The sequence below is a fragment of the Drosophila kikkawai genome, chromosome 3R (genome assembly GCF_030179895.1).
Source record: "Drosophila kikkawai strain 14028-0561.14 chromosome 3R, DkikHiC1v2, whole genome shotgun sequence".
NCBI lineage: Eukaryota > Metazoa > Arthropoda > Insecta > Diptera > Drosophilidae > Drosophila > Drosophila kikkawai.
This window is the reverse complement of record NC_091731.1, coordinates 2395423-2417353: the sequence shown is the minus strand read 5'-3', so window position 1 is coordinate 2417353 and position 21931 is coordinate 2395423. Positions and strand designations below refer to the sequence as shown.

At 37.7% G+C, this 21931-nt stretch overlaps 3 long non-coding RNA genes across 4 annotated transcripts in view; 1 reads left to right on the top strand and 2 right to left on the bottom strand.

Annotated features, from left to right (window-relative positions):
* The window catches only part of LOC138928930 (uncharacterized), a 1213248-nt gene that overhangs the window by 564926 nt on the left and 626391 nt on the right, over window positions 1-21931 (top strand). For both annotated transcript variants that reach the window (XR_011445338.1, XR_011445337.1), the window contains exon 3: window positions 1086-1188. This is a non-coding gene — a long non-coding RNA (uncharacterized lncRNA). The remainder of the gene's footprint in view (window positions 1-1085; window positions 1189-21931) is intronic.
* On the bottom strand, window positions 3498-4331 carry LOC138929000 (uncharacterized). The gene is made up of 3 exons (XR_011445428.1): window positions 4195-4331; window positions 4009-4140; window positions 3498-3954 (listed from the first exon to the last, which is right to left on the bottom strand). It is a non-coding gene; the product is annotated as an uncharacterized lncRNA (long non-coding RNA).
* Window positions 11674-12574, bottom strand: LOC138928995 (uncharacterized). Its single transcript, XR_011445424.1, has 3 exons — window positions 12438-12574; window positions 12252-12383; window positions 11674-12197 (listed from the first exon to the last, which is right to left on the bottom strand). It is a non-coding gene; the product is annotated as an uncharacterized lncRNA (long non-coding RNA).

Below are 21931 nucleotides of genomic sequence, written 5' to 3'. Positions count from 1 at the left end.
GACACGCGCTTTTACAAGTTTTTGCCACTTCATTTTTCGCTTCTCTAAGTTTCTGCAATCGTTTTCTCTCGCTCTTTCCTTTGGGCGCGTGCCAATTTTCGGGGATTGGTTTCTGAGCGCGATAATATGCTGTCTCGCTCGCTCTTATGTCGCGCTTGGTCACGTGACCACTTTTCGTGGTGAATTTCTCGCCACTGCGCTGGTGTGTGTGAGTCGGTGGAGTTGGTGGTGATGTGAAAACGGGGAAATGGCAAACAGGGAAAATATCATAGGCTTAAGTTTACTTATACATATTTCTTAAATGTACCGGCTAATATTAAATACTAATCGCTTACCATACATATTTACATAGCTTTCTCGCGTCTGTTTTGATTTTGGGTCGGGCTTTTGGCTGCGTTTGGCTGTTGGTGGCGCTGCTTTATTGTGTTTGGCTGTTGTTGGTGCCGTCTTTTTGTGGGGAGTCGATCGACTCCTCACATTATCGATAAAATTATTTGTACCAAACTTCAAGTCTCCTTCTTTATTATTTTAATTTTCGCGGTTTTACGCATCGTGCTTCGGGATGTTTATTTATTCGTATGTAAAAGGGAATTAAATTACAGAAAACTTAAACCTAGCTTGGGAGAGCGGGTTGGAAGCACTATGAACTGGAAGTCTGGAGAAAGAGCCAAAGAGAGAGAGAACGAACATGATTATTTTAAGACTGGCAGTGGGATCACAGTGCCTCCTAAAACCTTAGAAATAATATAAATAAATAAATGAATAAATAAATTAACTTCACTTTTCATCGCCGTATTAACTATTGCTAAGTTATACAACTTGTTGATTTAGGAATTTGGTAGATGGAGTGACAAAAGTTTAAAAGAAACTTAGTCTGTTTGCAACAAACATAAACAATTGCCGTCGTTTAAGTCAGAGATGAGCTGTTTTATAAGAACCGACTGTTGAAATATACTCTTACGAATAATGACAATCTGTATTTTTTATAAATATTATGAAAATCGCATAACAACATACAAATTATATACAATTATATTTAAAAATATTTATTACTTTGTTTTTATATACATTGTTATCTCTTATAGGAATCGCGTGGTGCCTTATACCTCTTAAGATAAATATTGGAATATTTGGAATATTTGTTTATCATAGTTGGAACCTTTTTGTTGCCCTTTCCGGAGTACCCAGGTAATTAAATGCATTTCACTTAAAATTTTTTTTAAAATGAAGTAGCTTAACAAAGGAATTTCACAAAATATAACAAGATTTTTAAATATATACTTTGACATTATTAAATTTTGTCAAATTTCCGAAATACAGGGTACCGCATACTACACTGAAAAACAAGATAGTACATTATCAGCAAGATTCTGACGAATGTGTTTGGCCGATTTCAAAAATTTAAAACGCACTGTGATCGCATAAACTAGGATATTTTATCCAAAAATAAAAGGTTGGCGCCGCTTAAAATTATTTTTACCCACTTTTTTTCTGTGCTGTGTAAAAGGAACTACTTGACCTACCCAAACGATTCTTGTTTATGTTTTTTTTTAAATACGCTAATACACTATAGACAGTGTATAACAAGTGGACCTTGCGACACCAAGCATGTGCTTGTTCGTGTTAGGTGTTAATAGGCCCAATATAAATAAATAGAAAAGTATGCGAGGAAACGAGATCAATTTTTTTTTGTTTAAGAAGGCAACTACATTAGATGCAATGGTGTACAAATCATCGTAATTTGCACAAAGGCCTTTAAATGGTTCATGGTTCAATTAGGGTCATTAATTAGATAAATAAGGTCACCTGTCCCTCTCTTAAAAGGGTTGGGTAATAAAAACTAATTAGGGTCATTGATTGAAAGGCGTGAGAACACGAGAGAAACGTGTGTGAAGGCGGTACCGCCACGAAGACGCACTCGATACGCACCGTGTTTGATCCACGTGCGATTAATTTCCCACGACCAAATCCCTTACCAAAAAGGGTGAAAAGGTTACATATCACTTGAAAAGGATGCAATGAAGAGGATGGGATAAAAAGGGTACCATCATCCGAGATTTTTAGCTTTAATAAAAAGGGACATCTGTGTGTACACGAAAGGACATGCTGGCCACATCCTCTATTACATTAAGGGAGTGGAGTTGTAGCGTGTAACGATAGAAAGTCTGACGGGTTACTGAGGATCTGAGCTGCGGGGGCACGCTATAGTATCCGGCTCTAGCTCGTCGGCTTTGGGGGTGGTGGTCTTGCTTGACCCAGACCTCTGCGCTTTATTATTAAAAGAATCGAGAATTGAGCGTGCTTGCGACAAAAGAAAAGGAACTAGAACTAAACCGGAATAGAAAACAAATAAATTCAGAAGAAAAGAGAGAGAGAAAGATTAGAGATTAGAAGAAAGAATATAAAGGATTGAGAAAGCTAATTTTGCGAGAACACGGCTGTTGTTGTGCTCGCGGTATGCCCACCCAACCTATGATCACCTTCCTTCGGAGGCATAACTCCGGTGACCCCTTCGGATACCCTACTCTCACGGATCCATCAGCAGAGTTCAAAAAGTTTTAGTTTCAGATATTCATGATTTTAATCGTCTTTTCTAATATTCTTATAGCTAGAATAATCTAGGAACATTGTAAGGTAAGTGTAGATATAATTAAAGGATAATAGATGTATTAATATTGACCTTAAATAAAACTTAATCGAAATTTCTCTAAGTTTAGCTGATCTAAAGAGGTAATCATTTTTTTAAATGATCAAAATTATACTAAATTCGCAGCTATATTTAGATGCACTTTAACTAACTGTAATTAAGTTTTAAAAAAATAATATTATTGCTGAAATTCATTTACTTGTTTCAAAACTAAACTTCATTTTAATCGAGATCAATAATAATAGATTCCGTAATCTAGATTTTATTTCTATTAGTTAACGTAAATGTTTTAGAAAAAAAATGTAAGCTAAGTTCTGTTCTGATTTCGAAAAGTTGCAAAAGATAATTCATTTCAATTTCAATTTAAGGAAAGCATTAAGTCGAGGTCACTTCTCTCATTCAATTTGTCGAAAGAACACAATACCATTGGTTATGTAACTCACTCAGGATAATTCCAACGAAGAAGATCGATCTCCGGCGTGGTTCACTGAAAAAGAAATTCGACAGACCCTTGCTTCCTTTAGCTTTATAACTTTTCGATGCCATTTAGAACTGGCCTTAATTCATCGGTACTCTTACTTTAACTTTTCTCGATTGAAGAAACTTTATAGATAGTTAAAACTAAATTAATTCGAAGAATTTAAAATAATTCGAAATTCACACATTAATTCAAAATATGGTTTGCCTCCGGGCACTTACTTCACAGTATTCCAAAATTGTATTTGATTTGTTGCCATTTGATTCGCATTTGTCTCTCAAAAATAGCTCTGCTTCGCAGCACATTTAAATTGTTTTAATTCGTGTAAATCAAATCGGCTGCCACAAAAGCGAGAAAAAGAAGTTTGGCTAAATTCGTTAGGCCGAGCCAAAAGACAAAAATATTGAAGTGAGGTTAAATCTGATCGGCCACGGCAAAAGCACAAAAATATGGAAGTGAGGTTAAATCTGACATGACTCGCAGGTCAAAGTTTCGCTACAGGAACCATGAAAACACAGAGAAATCCCTAAACGGCTCCTGGTAGAGATGCGTTGCTCGATCAGGCAACGATGCGCTGCAGGATTACTCTCCCTCGAAGTTTAGCAGCGCAGCCATGCTAATTAGACATCCTTACGGCTCGCAAGCCCCTCCTAGGAGGCCACCCGAGAGGGGTGCTCCTTAGGACGCTCTGGAGTTCAGCAGAAGTCCTCGATGCTTGTTCCTGAACCCTCTTTAGCTCCTTTTAAAGCTCCTTAACTCGTTACGAGATTATTCCGTTCCGAGTTGACAATTCTTTAACTCGTTATGCGTTCATTACGTGGGGCACGATCTGTAAATGTGATTTGATTAAGACCGTGTCGCACTGGCGGCGGCTATGGCGTACCTGTGCCCCAAAAAATGTAATCCTGGGAGTTTCCTGCTCGGTTCTCCACTGATGAGGATCACTGTGCCAGCAACGGCGGCGAGGAGCCCCGTCTGGGTCTCGGCAGCGCCGGCAAAAAGCTAAGTTTGCGATCTGCAGAAAATTCGAGGTTAAATATAACCAAAATACAGACACAAGCTTACTCACTTGATAAAAATCACTTGTGGCAATTGTTCACCACTTCAACTAGCTGGATGCCACTTCGCGACTTAATATTTCGCACTTTGCAAGCTTTTTAATTTGATTTTCTCAAACGGAGAGACGCACGTCCACTTTCGCTGCCGGTTCAATGAAAAAGAATGGCCGCAGGAAATGAACTTGACAGCCTGGTCAAAGGACGACAATCTGGCAACGCTTTTAAGCTTGCCATCGATACTTAATCGATATGGCTACACCGATCTATTTCTGATCTGGTAACGCTTCTAAGCTTAATATCGATACCTACTCGATATGGCCACACTGATCTATGTCAGATCTGGTAACATCAACCTCAGGATCTCAAATTCAAATATTAATTGAAATTGGTTTAAATCTGAGATAAAATACTAAACCAAATTTTTCTCTAGCCAATCGGGTAAGCACAAATCGAGACAAACTCTGTTCGTTTCTCAAACGAAATTATTTAATGAATATTTCACTTTGCAGACGCTACAGGCGCCGTTACAAAGCCCCCCTGCCACAATCAGACTAGGGTATTTTTCCCTAGAGATACCCTAGGCTGATACCGCCTGGAGCGACTTTACTGTCGAATATCCTTTGCGTGATAATTTCCCAGGACTCGACCTTGCAAGTCTTCTAATTCATAATATGAACTTCCTAGCTTTCTCCTTACCCGGGCTTTCACAAATGTGGGCCCGAATTTAGCGTTATATCCGGTTTGAAAGCAACTCTGCTTAAAATTGCGACGGAAAACTTCCTGTCCTACAGCAAAAGATACTTCTCGCGATCGCAAATTATACCGCTTTTCGTTCTGTTCGTGTGCTTTCTGCATTTGCTTAGTCGCATCTTCCCGAATCAATTCGAACGAATCTTGCCGATTGAACATTAATGAACGATCGTCTAACAGGTTCAACTTCCTCAACAAGGAATATGTAGAACCTGTGGTTACCATATGTTGACCAAAAGCCATATAGTATGGAGTAGTCCCTATACTTGAATGAATTGAGGATCTTAAGGCACAACATATTTTGTTAAGGTACTCGTCCGAGTCCTTTTGGTCCGGACGTAGATAAGCTCTTATTCCAGCGATAACAGAACGATTAACGCGTTCAGACGCATTGGCTTGCGGCGAATGGACAGCTGTTAATGTATGAGATATTTCGTACTGCCGCATCAGTTTTTGAAATGCTTCGGAACGAAATTGAGAACCGTTGTCAGACACAACTGTTTCCGGAACTCCAAAAGTCATAAACAGCTCTCCTTCGAGATATTTAACTACGACACTCGCATTTATCTTCTTAACTGGTTTTAAGAAAATAAATTTAGAAAAATGATCGAGAACAATAAATATTCCGATATTTCCACTTCTAGAACGTGGGTACGGTCCAAGAAAATCAATGAAAATTCGCTGAAAAAGTCTAACCGTTTCTGGCGCTTTTCCCAAAGGCGGCCTAAGAACATGACTCGGTGATTTCGTAGACTTACAAGTCTCACAAGAACTAATGTACGCTTTTATGTCAGGCACGAGTCGAGGCCAAAAATAGTATCTTCTCACTCGTTCAATAGTCTTATGTATTCCCCCATGGGACGCTAAAGGACTATTGTGCGCTTGAAACAGAACTTTAGATACTAAACCATTAGGTATCCATAACTTCCATGCATACTCATCATGCTTTTGTTCACCAGTTAGATGTTCTGCTTTTCTGTATACATATCCGTCTTCAGCTTTAAGATCCGGAAAGTTTGTTTTATTAGCATTAACCTTTGCTACTAAGTCTTGGTATTCCGGGGACTTAAATTCTTCTGAGTTTAAATCAACGAGTAAACCTTCTTTCAGATCTACAGCTGCTATTTCATCCTCGTTTACACGCGATAACGAATCAGGAACAACGTTCAAAATACCCTTACGATGTTCGATTTTGAAACGATATCTTTGCAGAGCTAATGCCCATCGAGCTAAGCGTGAGCTAAGGTCGTGATTGGACATGAGCCATTTTAACGAAGCATGGTCAGTTATGATTTTAAAATCATGACCTTCTACATAGGCTCTGAAGTCTCTCAGCGCTACTATCGCAGCTAAACATTCTTGCTCAGTCACAGTATAGTTGCGCTGAGCTTTATTCAACTTCTTTGAAATAAATGCTATCGGGCGCTCGTCTCCTTCTTCGGATACTTGCACTAGCACTCCACCAACTCCAGACTTGCTAGCATCACAATGTATGGCGAATGGTTTGGAAAAGTCTGGGCTGCACAAAACCGGAGCTTGACTAAGGCGATTCTTCAACACTTTGAATGCTTCTAACGCTTCGGATGTCAAGGAAAATTTTCGCTTTGTTGTCATGAGATCGGTCAACGGCGCAGCAATAGTTGCAAAGTTCGGTACAAATTTACGGTACCAACCACACAAACCCATAAAGCTTCTCAAGCCTCGCAGAGTTTTCGGCACCGGAAAATCAGTAATAGCCTTCACCTTTTCAGGGTCGGTTCGAATACCACCATCTCCTATTATGTGACCTAAATAGCGAACTCTCCGCATACAGAAATGACTTTTGCCAATATTGATCGTCAATCCAGCACGCTTGATTTGAACAGCTATCCCTCTGAGAACTTCCAGGTGACTCTCAAAGTCAGAAGAAACTACTAAAAGGTCATCCAAGTAGACAAACACTTCGTTCCTAAGATGCGCGGGAACGACTTTATCCATTAAACGAGACATGGTACTGGTAGCATTACATAGCCCGAACGGCATCACCTTAAATTGATAAAGAGGCCTACCAGGGACTGTAAAAGCAGTCTTATCTCTAGACCGAGCTTCAAGTGGCACTTGCCAATAAGCATCTTTCAAGTCGAGACTTGTTATGAACTCGGCTTTAGGTAAGCGGCTTAAAATTCCGCTGATCTGGGGAAGTGGATACGCGTCCTTTTCAGTGAAACTATTGATCTTGCGGCAATCTAAACAGATTCTCACTTTGCCAGGTTTGGTGACCATGACAATAGGTGAAGACCACGCGCTATCTGATTCCTCCATCACGCCTAGTTTAAACATTCTGTCAATTTCTTCATACATACTCTTCTCCACTGCAGGTGAAACTGGGAAATGACGTTGTTTTATTGGTTTAGCATTCCCTACATCAATCGAATGAGTTATCAAGCTAGTCTTGCCAAGACCTTCATCGGTAAACGACGGAAAACATTTTATGATACTAGCTAGCTTTGACTCCATCTCTTCAGATAAGTCGTGTTGATCAACTCCGACCTTTCTGCCAACATCACTCGATTCGAGTTCTGATATCTGCAAATTCTTCGGAAGAAGATTATACAGCCTCCAAAAATCTATACCCAAGTAAAGATCTTGTTTTAGAGAAGGCACTATATAGATATTTAAAGTCTTTGATACACTACCATATTCTACATCAGTTTTCATTCTGCCTACAATACGTTGTGGACTTCCATCTGCCGTGGTAGCACTAATATTTAGCGACTTATACGCTTTTCCTGTCGAAATTATCTCTTTAGCTAATTCACCGCCGAAACAGCTAATGGAAGCACCGGAATCGAGTAACCCGTAAACAGCACGATCGAGTACCCGAATAGGCAAAAATGGACGAAGATCTCTAGTTCCAGTGGGAATACCACATATATATTTCAATCCGAGTGTACAGTTTTTGACATTCCGCCAAAACGTTCTGTTTCTCCTAGAACTTCGAGATGTAGATTTCTGAGTACATGGTTCAAGGTAAAAGCAAGGTATTTTTATTTCAGATATATCTTTGATTTTACAATGCAGTAAACTGACATTGTTAATTGGAACGTCAAGTGTTTTAGATGGTGTTGCTTCTAAATCTGCAACAACCTTTAATCGGTCATTGTTGACTGATGACGAGCGGCATTCGAAGTATTCAGTTTGTGTTGCAACTTCGTAATGCCGAATTGCGAGTTTTTTGTACACTTAACACAATTCGGTTTGTAAGTGTTAGCTGCTCCACAGCCGTAGCAAAAGACACGCTTTTCAGACAGACAATCTTGGTATCTATGCCCCTCTTTGCGGCAATTCCAACACCCCAAGGAAAATGCGTCAACTTCCAAATCGTTATCGGATTCGAATTCAACTTGAGAATCTACTTTCGAACTTAACTCCGAGACTTCTCGTTGAAAAGGAGTTGCTTTAGTGTAACCGTGAGAATGTTTGACATCGTCAAGAAAAGCTTCGCGTCGACGACATATTTCTCTCAATTCGGGAACATTTCCAATATCTACGTTCAGTAGTTCGTGCCTTATTTCAGGTCTTAAATTATTCTTAAGAACACGTGCAAGTTTTCGGGAGGACCATGGTGTCTCCAATTGATCAATTAAAACGTTTACACTGTCATAAAAACTGTCGAATGTCTCATTAGGCTGTTGTTTTCTGTTTCGTATTAACTCCTCTATGTCCACATCGTCTCTTCTTTGACGAAATTGACACCGTAATGCGGAACATAGCCTGTCCCAATGAACTTCGGAAACTGATTTGTGGTAGCGCCAATAAAACTCGTTGGCTTTACCCTCAAAGAGAACGCTAACATGCCTACAGAGAACTGGGAAGTTTCCTTCTAACGTTTGGTGCGTGAGGGCTTCTACTCTGTAGATAAAATTATCTATAGTTACACCTGATCCTGAGTATTTGATTTTCCATCCGTTCAGGATGTGAACCACCTTGTCGGGTCTATTTATGAGATCGGACGAGGAACTTCTATGAGAAACTGACGATCCAGTGTTAGTCATGAACCTATTTACATTGGGTATTTGTTCACCACCACTAGATTGGGGTTGGATGGCTTCTGCTAACGGTGTAGGCGTAGTTGACCTTTCGTCACCAATAGCAGCAGAATTAGTAGGTGTTGCAATAATACTTTTAACACTTTCAACCACGGTAGTTTTCACTAATTCGGTCATTTTCTCCGATAAAATCTCGAGCAATCTACGCTCCATGGCAAGTAAAGTAATAGCATTAACGTTATTAATTTGGTTGCTATCTAACCTAGCTGACGTACTAGGCATCTCCTCTGATGGATTTCTAGTTTCGCAAACCTCTGTTTGACGACTTCTAGATTGCGATCGTGTTTGTAACCCTTTATTTTCTGCTACTGGTCTACAAGCGGTTTCGCAAACGGGACAGAATTCGCTTCTCTTAAAGTGTAGTTCTATACACTTCTGGTGGAACTTATGTTTACATGACGTTTTAAAAATGTCAGTTGCAGACTTGATCTCAAGTTTACACAACGGACAGACTGGCTTGGTTACTCCCTGAGAGCCCTTGTCTGGAGAGTGATCTACTCCCATTTTAAGATAAGGTAACGATAGAGATAAGAGATAAGAGATTTCAAATAGCGATAATCAAGATACAATAACTCAAACCAACAACGAAATAAGATAATAGTATGTCGTAAAACCTACAAAAAATATATATAACAAAATCTTTTAGAAATTTGAACTCAATGCTTGATGTCCCCGTGTCGTAGGGTACCGATTTTATTAGTGAACTTTCTCGGAAAATATAGAATTTGAAGAAACAGAGAGGTGTGGTTCGCATCTTTCAAAAAAAAAAAAATAGAACCAACACAGAGGATGTTAAAATTTGTAAAAATATCAAACGGACAACGGATTATTCGCGAACAAAACCTTTGTATTCCTGTTATAACTCTAACAAAATCTAACTCCTCTGAGGAGAAATGAAATTTAAATATTACTGTTAGTCTTTCGTGGATAGAGTACATCTATATGACAGTAACTCTATATTCCAAAGCGATTGAATCTTACAAAAAAATTTAAATTCCCAGTGTCTTGTTTACGCAACGATTTGAAAAATTTGGACAGGGCCAGAAGATCAACCAAGGTTCGATTCATCTGTATTTTCCTCCACCCAATTCTTTCTTACCTTTGCGTAATGAGGAAAATCTTTACCGTTAAAATTTAATCGTGGCCAAGAAGAAAACCCAAAGTTCTCATTGCTTGTTTTCCTAATCAATTAACAAATGAACGAAAAAAAAATTTTAGAGAAGAAAATTAAAGTTGAAAATTTGAAAGTATAGAAAAGATTTTTGAATTTATCTATCTGTGAGTCTCAATGAGGTATTACTGTACTCACTGAGGCCCCTCACGTTGGGCGCCACTTTTTTTCTTATTATTAATAAAATTATAACTGTAGCGTGTAACGATAGAAAGTCTGACGGGTTACTGAGGATCTGAGCTGCGGGGGCACGCTATAGTATCCGGCTCTAGCTCGTCGGCTTTGGGGGTGGTGGTCTTGCTTGACCCAGACCTCTGCGCTTTATTATTAAAAGAATCGAGAATTGAGCGTGCTTGCGACAAAAGAAAAGGAACTAGAACTAAACCGGAATAGAAAACAAATAAATTCAGAAGAAAAGAGAGAGAGAAAGATTAGAGATTAGAAGAAAGAAAATAAAGGATTGAGAAAGCTAATTTTGCGAGAACACGGCTGTTGTTGTGCTCGCGGTATGCCCACCCAACCTATGATCACCTTCCTTCGGAGGCATAACTCCGGTGACCCCTTCGGATAACCTACTCTCACGGATCCATCAGCAGAGTTCAAAAAGTTTTAGTTTCAGATATTCATGATTTTAATCGTCTTTTCTAATATTCTTATAGCTAGAATAATCTAGGAACATTGTAAGGTAAGTGTAGATATAATTAAAGGATAATAGATGTATTAATATTGACCTTAAATAAAACTTAATCGAAATTTCTCTAAGTTTAGCTGATCTAAAGAGGTAATCATTTTTTTAAATGAACAAAATTATACTAAATTCGCAGCTATATTTAGATGCACTTTAACTAACTGTAATTAAGTTTTAAAAAAATAATATTATTGCTGAAATTCATTTACTTGTTTCAAAACAAAACTTCATTTTAATCGAGATCAATAATAATAGATTCCGTAATCTAGATTTTATTTCTATTAGTTAACGTAAATGTTTTAGAAAAAAAATGTAAGCTAAGTTCTGTTCTGATTTCGAAAAGTTGCAAAAGATAATTCATTTCAATTTCAATTTAAGGAAAGCATTAAGTCGAGGTCACTTCTCTCATTCAATTTGTCGAAAGAACACAATACCATTGGTTATGTAACTCACTCAGGATAATTCCAACGAAGAAGATCGATCTCCGGCGTGGTTCACTGAAAAAGAAATTCGACAGACCCTTGCTTCCTTTAGCTTTATAACTTTTCGATGCCATTTAGAACTGGCCTTAATTCATCGGTACTCTTACTTTAACTTTTCTCGATTGAAGAAACTTTATAGATAGTTAAAACTAAATTAATTCGAAGAATTTAAAATAATTAGAAATTCACACATTAATTCAAAATATGGTTTGCCTCCGGGCACTTACTTCACAGTATTCCAAAATTGTATTTGATTTGTTGCCATTTGATTCGCATTTGTCTCTCAAAAATAACTCTGCTTCGCAGCACATTTAAATTGTTTTAATTCGTGTAAATCAAATCGGCTGCCACAAAAGCGAGAAAAAGAAGTTTGGCTAAATTCGTTAGGCCGAGCCAAAAGACAAAAATATTGAAGTGAGGTTAAATCTGATCGGCCACGGCAAAAGCACAAAAATATGGAAGTGAGGTTAAATCTGACATGACTCGCAGGTCAAAGTTTCGCTGCAGGAACCATGAAAACACAGAGAAATCCCTAAACGGCTCCTGGTAGAGATGCGTTGCTCGATCAGGCAACGATGCGCTGCAGGATTACTCTCCCTCGAAGTTTAGCAGCGCAGCCATGCTAATTAGACATCCTTACGGCTCGCAAGCCCCTCCTAGGAGGCCACCCGAGAGGGGTGCTCCTTAGGACGCTCTGGAGTTCAGCAGAAGTCCTCGATGCTTGTTCCTGAACCCTCTTTAGCTCCTTTTAAAGCTCCTTAACTCGTTACGAGATTATTCCGTTCCGAGTTGACAATTCTTTAACTCGTTATGCGTTCATTACGTGGGGCACGATCTGTAAATGTGATTTGATTAAGACCGTGTCGCACTGGCGGCGGCTATGGCGTACCTGTGCCCCAAAAAATGTAATCCTGGGAGTTTCCTGCTCGGTTCTCCACTGATGAGGATCACTGTGCCAGCAACGGCGGCGAGGAGCCCCGTCTGGGTCTCGGCAGCGCCGGCAAAAAGCTAAGTTTGCGATCTGCAGAAAATTCGAGGTTAAATATAACCAAAATACAGACACAAGCTTACTCACTTGATAAAAATCACTTGTGGCAATTGTTCACCACTTCAACTAGCTGGATGCCACTTCGCGACTTAATATTTCGCACTTTGCAAGCTTTTTAATTTGATTTTCTCAAACGGAGAGACGCACGTCCACTTTCGCTGCCGGTTCAATGAAAAAGAATGGCCGCAGGAAATGAACTTGACAGCCTGGTCAAAGGACGACAATCTGGCAACGCTTTTAAGCTTGCCATCGATACTTAATCGATATGGCTACACCGATCTATTTCTGATCTGGTAACGCTTCTAAGCTTAATATCGATACCTACTCGATATGGCCACACTGATCTATGTCAGATCTGGTAACATCAACCTCAGGATCTCAAATTCAAATATTAATTGAAATTGGTTTAAATCTGAGATAAAATACTAAACCAAATTTTTCTCTAGCCAATCGGGTAAGCACAAATCGAGACAAACTCTGTTCGTTTCTCAAACGAAATTATTTAATGAATATTTCACTTTGCAGACGCTACAGGCGCCGTTACAGAGTACACACATTGACCGATGAAAGAATGTATGACACCAGGGATCATGGGATGGGGTTTTAAGCCCATACCTCATACCCTTCGGTGCTAAAGAACACTCCCCCTCAAAGTCATAAAAAAGTCTGTTTATGATTATGGCTAATTGAAGACTTCTGAAGAAGGTTACAGCTCATTCAACAATGGGTGGGTGAATGGGGTGAAAAATGGAACATGCATTGGTACCCGAGTAGAAAGGATATGCTGGTTCTAGGCCAGCTACGCATGACTGCACAGGGGGTGGGGGGGTCACGCATGACTGCGCTCGAGGGGATGCAGGTGTCCTAATTAGCATAAAAAACCAATTAATTTTTAGGGGGAAGGGGTTTAGGGTAAGATCCTCCCCCTCATTATTTTATGCATGCATGATCTTGCGCAGTTTTGTGTTAAGCGTGAGAAAGTGATTGGGAGGTGTTATAGGGATAAGGTGTGTGTGTTCAAGCATGGGAATTTGTGGGATTTTGTGAAGGAGGGAGGGATGAGACATAAGGAAATTGTGAGAATTTGTAAAGGAGGGAGGGATGAGGCATAATGCGTAGGAATTTTGTAGGGCTAGTTATTGTGCGTATCCGGCTTGTGTTAATGTGTTTCAATTAGGATAGCAGGTGTGTAAGTCACCCCAGTTATTTAATTTGTCTAATCGTGTAATACCTTGTAACGGTTTGTTTATGTTGTCATGCGTGAGAATTTGTGAGATCGTGTGGTGGTAGATGGGGTGAGTTCTCATGCTTGTGCCATGAAATTTCTAGGTATGAACAACGAGGGTTGTTGTGTGGTTGTTGTGACACTTGCTTACCTGTTGATCTATGAATTTGTAAGATCGTGTGGCTTGTGCCTGAACGGTTTGTACCTGGCCGACTCGTGTGGTGGTGGATGGGAATTGTTCTCATGCTTGTGTGTAGCTTGTGCCATGAAATTTCTAGGTATGAACAGCGAGGGTTCTTGTGAGGTTGTTGTGAGACCTGTTGATCTATGAATTTGTAAGATCGTGTGTGTGGCTCGTGTCTACCCAGGCCTGCTTGTGTGTTTAAGTGGTGGAAAGTAGATTCAATAAACTTGGCTAAACATGTAATGATATATTTTGTTGTATAATTTGATGGTATTTTCTAGTTATGTACATATAAGATGAGTATATGTATAAAATAAGTGGAGAGTAGATGATGTAGAAGGTTATAGATGTGTGTATATGAATATTAGTGAGAAGCTATTAGGTGGGAAAGGGTGGGCGATCGTAAATGTTTAAATTAATAAAGAAAGCATGTGAAAGGAAACGGAGAAATTTGAACATATCCCTAAATATCTTTAAGACTTTCCCACACCTCATGAAAGAAAGAGTTGTGTGCATGTGAGGGTGGATGATCGCAGATGCTTGAATTAATAGAGAAAGCATGTGAACTAAAAGACATATTTTCTAGGAAACGAAAAAAAAAATGAATATAACCCCAAATATCCTTAAGACTTTCCCACACCTTTTGTAAGAAAGAGTTGTGTGTAAGGGTGGACGATCTTAAGTGTTTCAACCCCACCATCCTATGTGTAACATATGTGGATGTTACCTTAAATTAGCATAATTTCGGGGAGCTAACCTTTCTAATAGAAAAGGTTTGTGAACAAAAAGTGAAATTTGAAGAACACATAAGAATTTAAACATACCCCCTTAAGACTTTCTCACTCACATTCATAGAAATAAGGAAATGGGGTACTTTCTAAACCCCCAAAAAGTCATCTAGGAAAGTACATTTCGGGAAATGGTTATAGTTTAAAAAAAGATTCGCTCGCGTTTTTTCTTCGTCTCGAAAATTCCTCTCGGTCTCCAATAAATTTTGTAAAGTGAAAGCTCAACCAAGTGTTTAAAAATATTCAAAGAATAAATGCGTGACTCATGCTATATAACAAAAAAAGAGAACTGAAAAAAGCTAAGTGAAAGTGAACTGAATAATGTAAATAGTGCTATGTTGTGCTGTTGACCAAATCAAAAAATAAAACAAACAAACAAAAGGAAAATTTAAAAAAATTATTTAAGGGTCCATTCTGGTTAGTTAAAAACAAAAACCAATATTTTTTTTTTGCATTTTTCGATAGCTTTAAGTGTATAGTATATCATACTAAAAGGGCAAATCGAAATACGTAATAGTTTAAAAGTTATGAGCCTCCGAACCAGTGATGTCATTTTTTTTTTAGCAAAAAAAGCTGGATTAACAAAAAAAAAAAAGCTGAAAAAAGCGGAATTTAATACAGAAAAAAACTAAGAAAAAAGCTGATTTTTTAAAAACCACTTTTTGTTTGTTTAGGCCTAATCTGACGACGAAAATCCGCTGTAACAATTGTGATAGCGGCCAAACTCCATAAAAAAGACTCTGTGAAAAAAGGAAGAAGAAGAACTTTTTGCCTCGTCGATTTTGCCGGTACTCTGATGACGAAAATGATACCTGCGAAAATTGAATGGCGTTGCTAGATCAAGAGAGCAAACAGCTGATATGGTGCTATTGCAATAATTCATTTTATTTATTCTGACACTCCTAATGGAAGACAAGTTCAAGGAAAAAAGTGGCATTGATAAGGGCTGTCAAGGCGAAGACCATTATATGGGATTTAACCCACAAAGGGCGTTTTTATGCCATATTAATTAAAAAATTCGTTTACAAACAGCTGTCCAGTGTGACCAAAGAAAAGCCCAAAACGCCATAAAAGGTACATTTTCATGACGTTTCATGGCTTTTCCTTAATTTTTTTGGTCACACTGGTTACAGAGCAAAATATTCAGCGATTCTGCTATAACACATGTTACAGCGGATTTTCGTCGTCAGAGTACTAGCCTAGTACTACTAGGTTTTAATTTGGCTGAACACCCGAAAAACCTCGGCATTTGACCAGGGAAGGGTCAGCGTTTCTAACGCAACTAATGCCTGTCCCTTAAAACGTTTCCGCCACTGTCCTTGTAAGTTAGCACTTCATTCCAAAAGCTAACAGTGTCGTCGACATTTTGCATTGGGATTAGTTTTATGTCATCATAATGCCGTAACGGCATCATGGAAGACGCGTCAAATATAGGTGTGGACTTTTGCATGATGTTATTCGATTTAAGTATATGTCGGAAAGTTAGTTGATAAGTGCAAATTTGGAATGCTTGTTGCAACAGAATTATTCGGCATGCTCAGGTATTGGTAGCCCTGTAGGTGTCGCTGGCGCGCAGGCGCAATGACAGTTGAGTCGGTAACAGGACAAGGACAGAAGACTGTATGTTACTGAGTGAGGTCTGTTCGTCTGTCGCAACAATAGGAGAGAGTGAGAGAGACAGCTTGAGATTGGCTAGAATTGATGTATGAGTGAAAAGTAAGAAAAGGTGAAAGGGCCACAGGAAAAGTGGCGTGATGACAGATACGATTTGACTGCGCAGGCGAACAGAACTGGCTAGCTCGACTACGGTGGGATTAAAGAACGGTTATCTCCGACATATATATAGATAATGTTGCAATATAAATTTAAAACAATAAACACATTTAAAACAGCACTTAAAATGCATTAAAATTAAAATTAAGAAAAAAGCATCTCAATTTTCTAAAAAAGCTGGAATTCCCGCTGCCCGCTGTTTTAAAAATTTTCCAGCAATCAAACTTCAAAAACAGCTGAATTTGACGGGAAAAAAGCGGAAATGACATCACTGCTCCGAACCGGCCGACTCAAAGCAGCTACAGAGCAAACATAAAACTTTAAGCGCGTTTTCTGAAAAACTACGTTTTTCGAGCTGGCGACCGTCCTATCTCAGTCAATTTTTAACGAATCTTAATGTGTTTTTTTTTTTTAATGTGCGTAATGAAGCTGTCCATGGAATAGACTACAATTATATTGATAGCTTATACATTGGATTTTTTATTAACAAAAAAGTGAAGAAAATTTTCAGAAAAACGAAAAAAAAAATAAATTTGTATAATTGTAGTCCATTCCATAACCACATTAATACTAAACAAGAACATCTTTGAATTTTTTGTTTCAGTCGATTTTTACGTCCTGCAGGACGGTCGCCAGAGGCATACCTTTTTTTTGCAGAGGCTTACGTCGTCCTGTGTCCTGCTTCAGGAATTGCTCAAAAAATTTTGAAAATTTGTGCTAAATCATCTCTAAACTATGAGAAATAAACATGCCACTTTTGAACTTTCTATGTCTTTTCCTTTTTTAAAAAAAAATACCTAAAGATTGCATATTTTTTGGCTCAACTAACCAGAATGGACCCTTAAACTGTTTGTGAGTAGTGCTGTGCTGTGCTATTCAAAACAATAAAACAAAAAAAAAACAAGAAAGGAAGCTAACTTCGGCACGCCGAAGTTTGTATACCCTTGCAGATTGTTTTTGATGTTTATATTATAGATTATAATACTGAAAACACTCACAAAACAGAGTTTCATTACATTTTACCTATAATTATTATGTTTACAGTTTGACAGTTACAGTTTTACATTCCCAGCTTTACATTTTCTCTACATTTACTGATCGTTTATATGGCAGCTGTATGATATAGTTGTCCGATTTTCATAAAAATTTTACCACAATTCTGAAATAATAAAAGAAGCTAATTTCTAAAAGTAGATACGAATATGTTGAAAAACAACGAAGTTATAATTTTTTCACTACTCATTTTTCGATCGTTCCTATGGCAGCTTATCATATAGTCGTCCGATTTTCATAAAATTTTTACCAAAATTCTGGAATAGTATAAAACGGCCATATCCTAAAAATGATGCAAAAATTTTGAAAAACAGCCAAGTTATAATTTTTTTTCTAAAAATTCATCGAACATTTGTATGACAGCTATATGATATAGTCGTCCGATCCGGCCTGTTCCGACATATATAACAGAGAGAGTATATAGAGACTATATGCAAAGTTTCATTCAGATAGCTTTAAAACTGAGGGAATAGTTTGCGTAGAAACGGACAGGTGGACAGACGGACAGACGGATGTTGATGCTGATCAAGAATATATACTGTTGGAGCAGTAGATTACACCTGGCCCTCGCTTAACACGGGGGTTACGTTCCTAGAAAACCTCGTGTTAAGCGAAATCGTGTTAAGCGAAACATGGATTGAGTAAAAAATAAGGTGTTACGTTCTAAAAATTCAAAATTGGCAGCAAAAAAAATTGTTTATTGTTCAAATTTGGTATGTTTATACCCTTGCAGGGTATTATAATTTCAGTCAGAAGTTTGCAACGCAGTGAAGGAGACGTTTCCGACCCTATAAAGTATATATATTCTTGATCAGCATCAACAGCCGAGTCGATCTAGCCATGTCCGTCTGTCCGTCTGTCCGTCTGTCCACCTGTCCGTTTCTACGCAAACTAGTCCCTCAGTTTTAAAGCTATCTGAATGAAACTTTGCATATAGTCTTCTATATACTCTCACTGCTATATATGTCGGAACGGGCCGGATCGGACGACTATATCATATAGCTGCCATACAAATGTTCGATAAATTTTTAAGAAAAAAAATTATAACTTTGCTGTTTTTCAATATTTTTGCACCATTTTTTAGATATGGCCAGTTTATATTATTTCTGAATTTTGTTAAAAATTTTATGAAAATCTGACGAGTATATGATATAGCTGCCATAGGAACGATCGGGAAATTAATAGAAATAAAATTATAGCTTCGTTGTTTTTCAACGCATTTTTATTTACTCTGAGATATAAGCTTTTTTTATTGTTCTAGAATTTTGGTATAAATTTCAAAAAAATCGGACAAATATATCATATAGCTGCCATAGAAGCGATCGGTAATTGTATAAAATATATAAAGCTGGGAATGTAAAGCTGTAACCGTCAAACTGTAAACATAATAAGTATAGGTAAAATGTAATGATACTCTATTTTGTGAGTGTTTTCAACATTTATATCTATAATATAAACATCGAAACCAATCTGCAAGGGTATACAAACTTCGGCGTGCCGAAGTTAGCTTCCTTTCTTGTTTTATTAAAGTTTCATACATTTGTTAAAAATTAACCAAAAAATAATTATGTATGTATATGCCTTTAATAAAAGCATACAATTCATATTTTCAACTTAAAAGTTGGTATTTAATTAAAAAAGTTGCTTCTTATAATTAATTAATAGGTTAAACTTTATAGAAACTAAAAAATGTTAAAAAGTAAGGAGATCATATGTTTTATTCATATCATAATTCATAATTTGAATTCATAGTTCATAATTTTAATTCATAATTCATTATTTTAATTCATAATTCATAATTTCAATTCATAATTTTAATTCATAGTTGATATCTAAAAATTCATAATTCATAATATGAAATGCATTTGGTGGCATTTATAGTTAAAGCCAGTTTGTTTTAACATAGTTCTTTTTTGGTGGCTCCTTGTAAAAATCAGTAATTTTTGATTGTTTCGATATTTTGCAATCGTTTAAGAACGAGGTTTTTAGCGTGTTAAAAGGGGGATGGGAGCAAATTTGAAACCGTGTAAGACCGTGTAAGTTCGTTCTAAAAGAGTCCGTGTTAAGCGAGGGCCAAGTGTATTAGTATATTGTTGTTGAAATTTACATGAAGAAAAAATAGAACTAAAACGTAAACAATGTAAAACAAAAAGCTTATCGCTTGCACTCAGCCGAGCTGAATAGCCGAAACGTATAGCTTTCATAGCGAGGCAATTCGGACGCTGCTTGTGTAAAGGGAGTAGCCGATTAACCTTTGGAACTGCTGGCTGCGACAGCGCAATAAAACTTTTTCGTGCGACTGCAGTTCTTCTCGTCTTCTTTTCATTGCCTTCGAGTGGAAATTCCCCAGCTAGGCCGCTAGTTGCTAGTCGCCTTTTTTATTCGAATTTTTTGTCCGGAAAATCCTCACGGATTTACATATACTTTATAGGGTCGGAAAGGTCTCCTTCACTGCGTTGCAAATTTCTGACTGAAATTATAATACCCTGCAAGGGTATAAAAACAAAGAAAAAATGTATCGATTATGTGAAAAGTGCAATATGCCCACAAATTCCCCTGCTGAGTGGAATCAGCATGTGCGAACGGAGAGGCACAAACATGAATGCTATTGAACCCGTATTTCTCATTTCTACGAGAGGCAGGAGACGCATTTCTGCCTCATTAAACAACAATTTTGGAAAGTTTTACATCCGTAAAAGTTAATTTCGAACTTTTCGGGTTGTATAAGCTATTAAAAGATGAAGAGGAGTGAATGGAGATGAAGTCATTTCAATCGAAAATGACAATTCTTTCCATGCACTCAGACATTAACAAAGAATATGAGGACCATATGGAGAGAATAATTGGCTTGAGATGAACGTAGACAAATATTCGCCTATAAGAGGATCGTCATTTATCAAGCTACCCGAGGCACTACAAGCCAAAAAGTCCATTGTAAATGTAAAAAACTTGAACGATGAGTTTTGCTTCAAGTGGACAATAATTGCGGCAATTATGGATAAACCAGCCAAACGGAGTAGATGTAGTGGGTATAGGGTTAACATTGAAGATGATGTTATCACCCTCGAAAACGGATACCAATTGAATTTCACTGGATTGGAGTTTCCTCTCAACCCCCGACATTTAACCGAATTTATGAAAAAAATCCTAGAACTGAGCGTGTCTGTTTTTGGATATGGTGAAGGACTAATTTATGGCCCCATTTTTTACCCACCTGAGGTGAAACCCCGCCACATAAATATGCTGCTTTTGGAGGAAGGAAATAAAGCGCACTAAACATGGATTAGAAATCTTTCAGGGTGAGTCTTTTGTTTTTTTATTTTTATTATTGATATTATTTTCATATTTATATATATTATTATTATTTTATTTTTATTTGTATTTTTGTATATATTTTTTTATAACGTCCCTTTTTAAAATTTTCTGTTCGATTTTATATATGGTTCAACGTTAGGGGATTTTAGCTAATAGCTTCTTTTTTATTATTCCTTGTTTTAGTTTGGTTTCCTCTCAGACGGGAAAAGGCAGAAGAAAGCAGTGGTTCTGCAATAGATGTCTGAAATATTCTTTCACTAAGGATGCCGCTACACGTCATTCTGAAGTGTATAGCGAAATAGTTTCCAGACTGCCCAATCCGCAGAACGCCACCCTCCGCTACACAAATATTCATATGGAGGTTATGGTCCCATTTTCAGTATATGCTGACTTTGAAGCTAGCCTGATGAGAAAGCTATTAGTCATGTACCTATAGCATGTACCTATAGCATATGCATACTATATAAAGAGTGCATATGATGATAGTCTAAGTAAGTTTAAAATTGAAACGGCCTTAGAAGCAGGGCAAAATTTCGTAAATTCACTTATTTCAAATTTAAAATTTATTTACTCAAATTACATATCAAAAGCAGTTCCCATCCAAATGTCTGTGGATGAGGAAGAAGAATTTCAAAAAACTGAGAAATGCCATATCTGCCATAGTCCCCTTTTATTAGATAGGGTAAGAGACCATTGCCATTTTACTGGTAAATTTAGAGGAATTTAAAATATCAAGTCCCTGATTTCATTCCAGTTTTTTTCCACAATTTCTCCAGGTATGATTGTCATTTATTCGTAAAAGAATTGGCTCTCATACCTGGAGAAATTAGCGTTATCCCATAAAATAAGGAGCACTATATATCCCTCTCAAAAGTTATAACTACTAATGATGGGGGAAGTTTTCAGATTCGCTTTCTTGATTCCTTCCGCTTCATGTCGTCCGCTTTCGATACACTTGCCCCAAACCTAGATGATGACCAATTAAGAACAACAAAAATCTTCTTTGAAAATCAGGAAGAATTTTCTTTGATGAGGCGTAAGGGTGTATTTCCTTATGAATATTTAGATTCAGTTGAGAGGCTATCAAAAACTTCTTTACCTCCCCGAGAAGCATTCTACAGCTCCCTAACAGAAACTAATTGTTAGGAAGAAAATTACACTCATGCACAGAGGGTTTGGAATA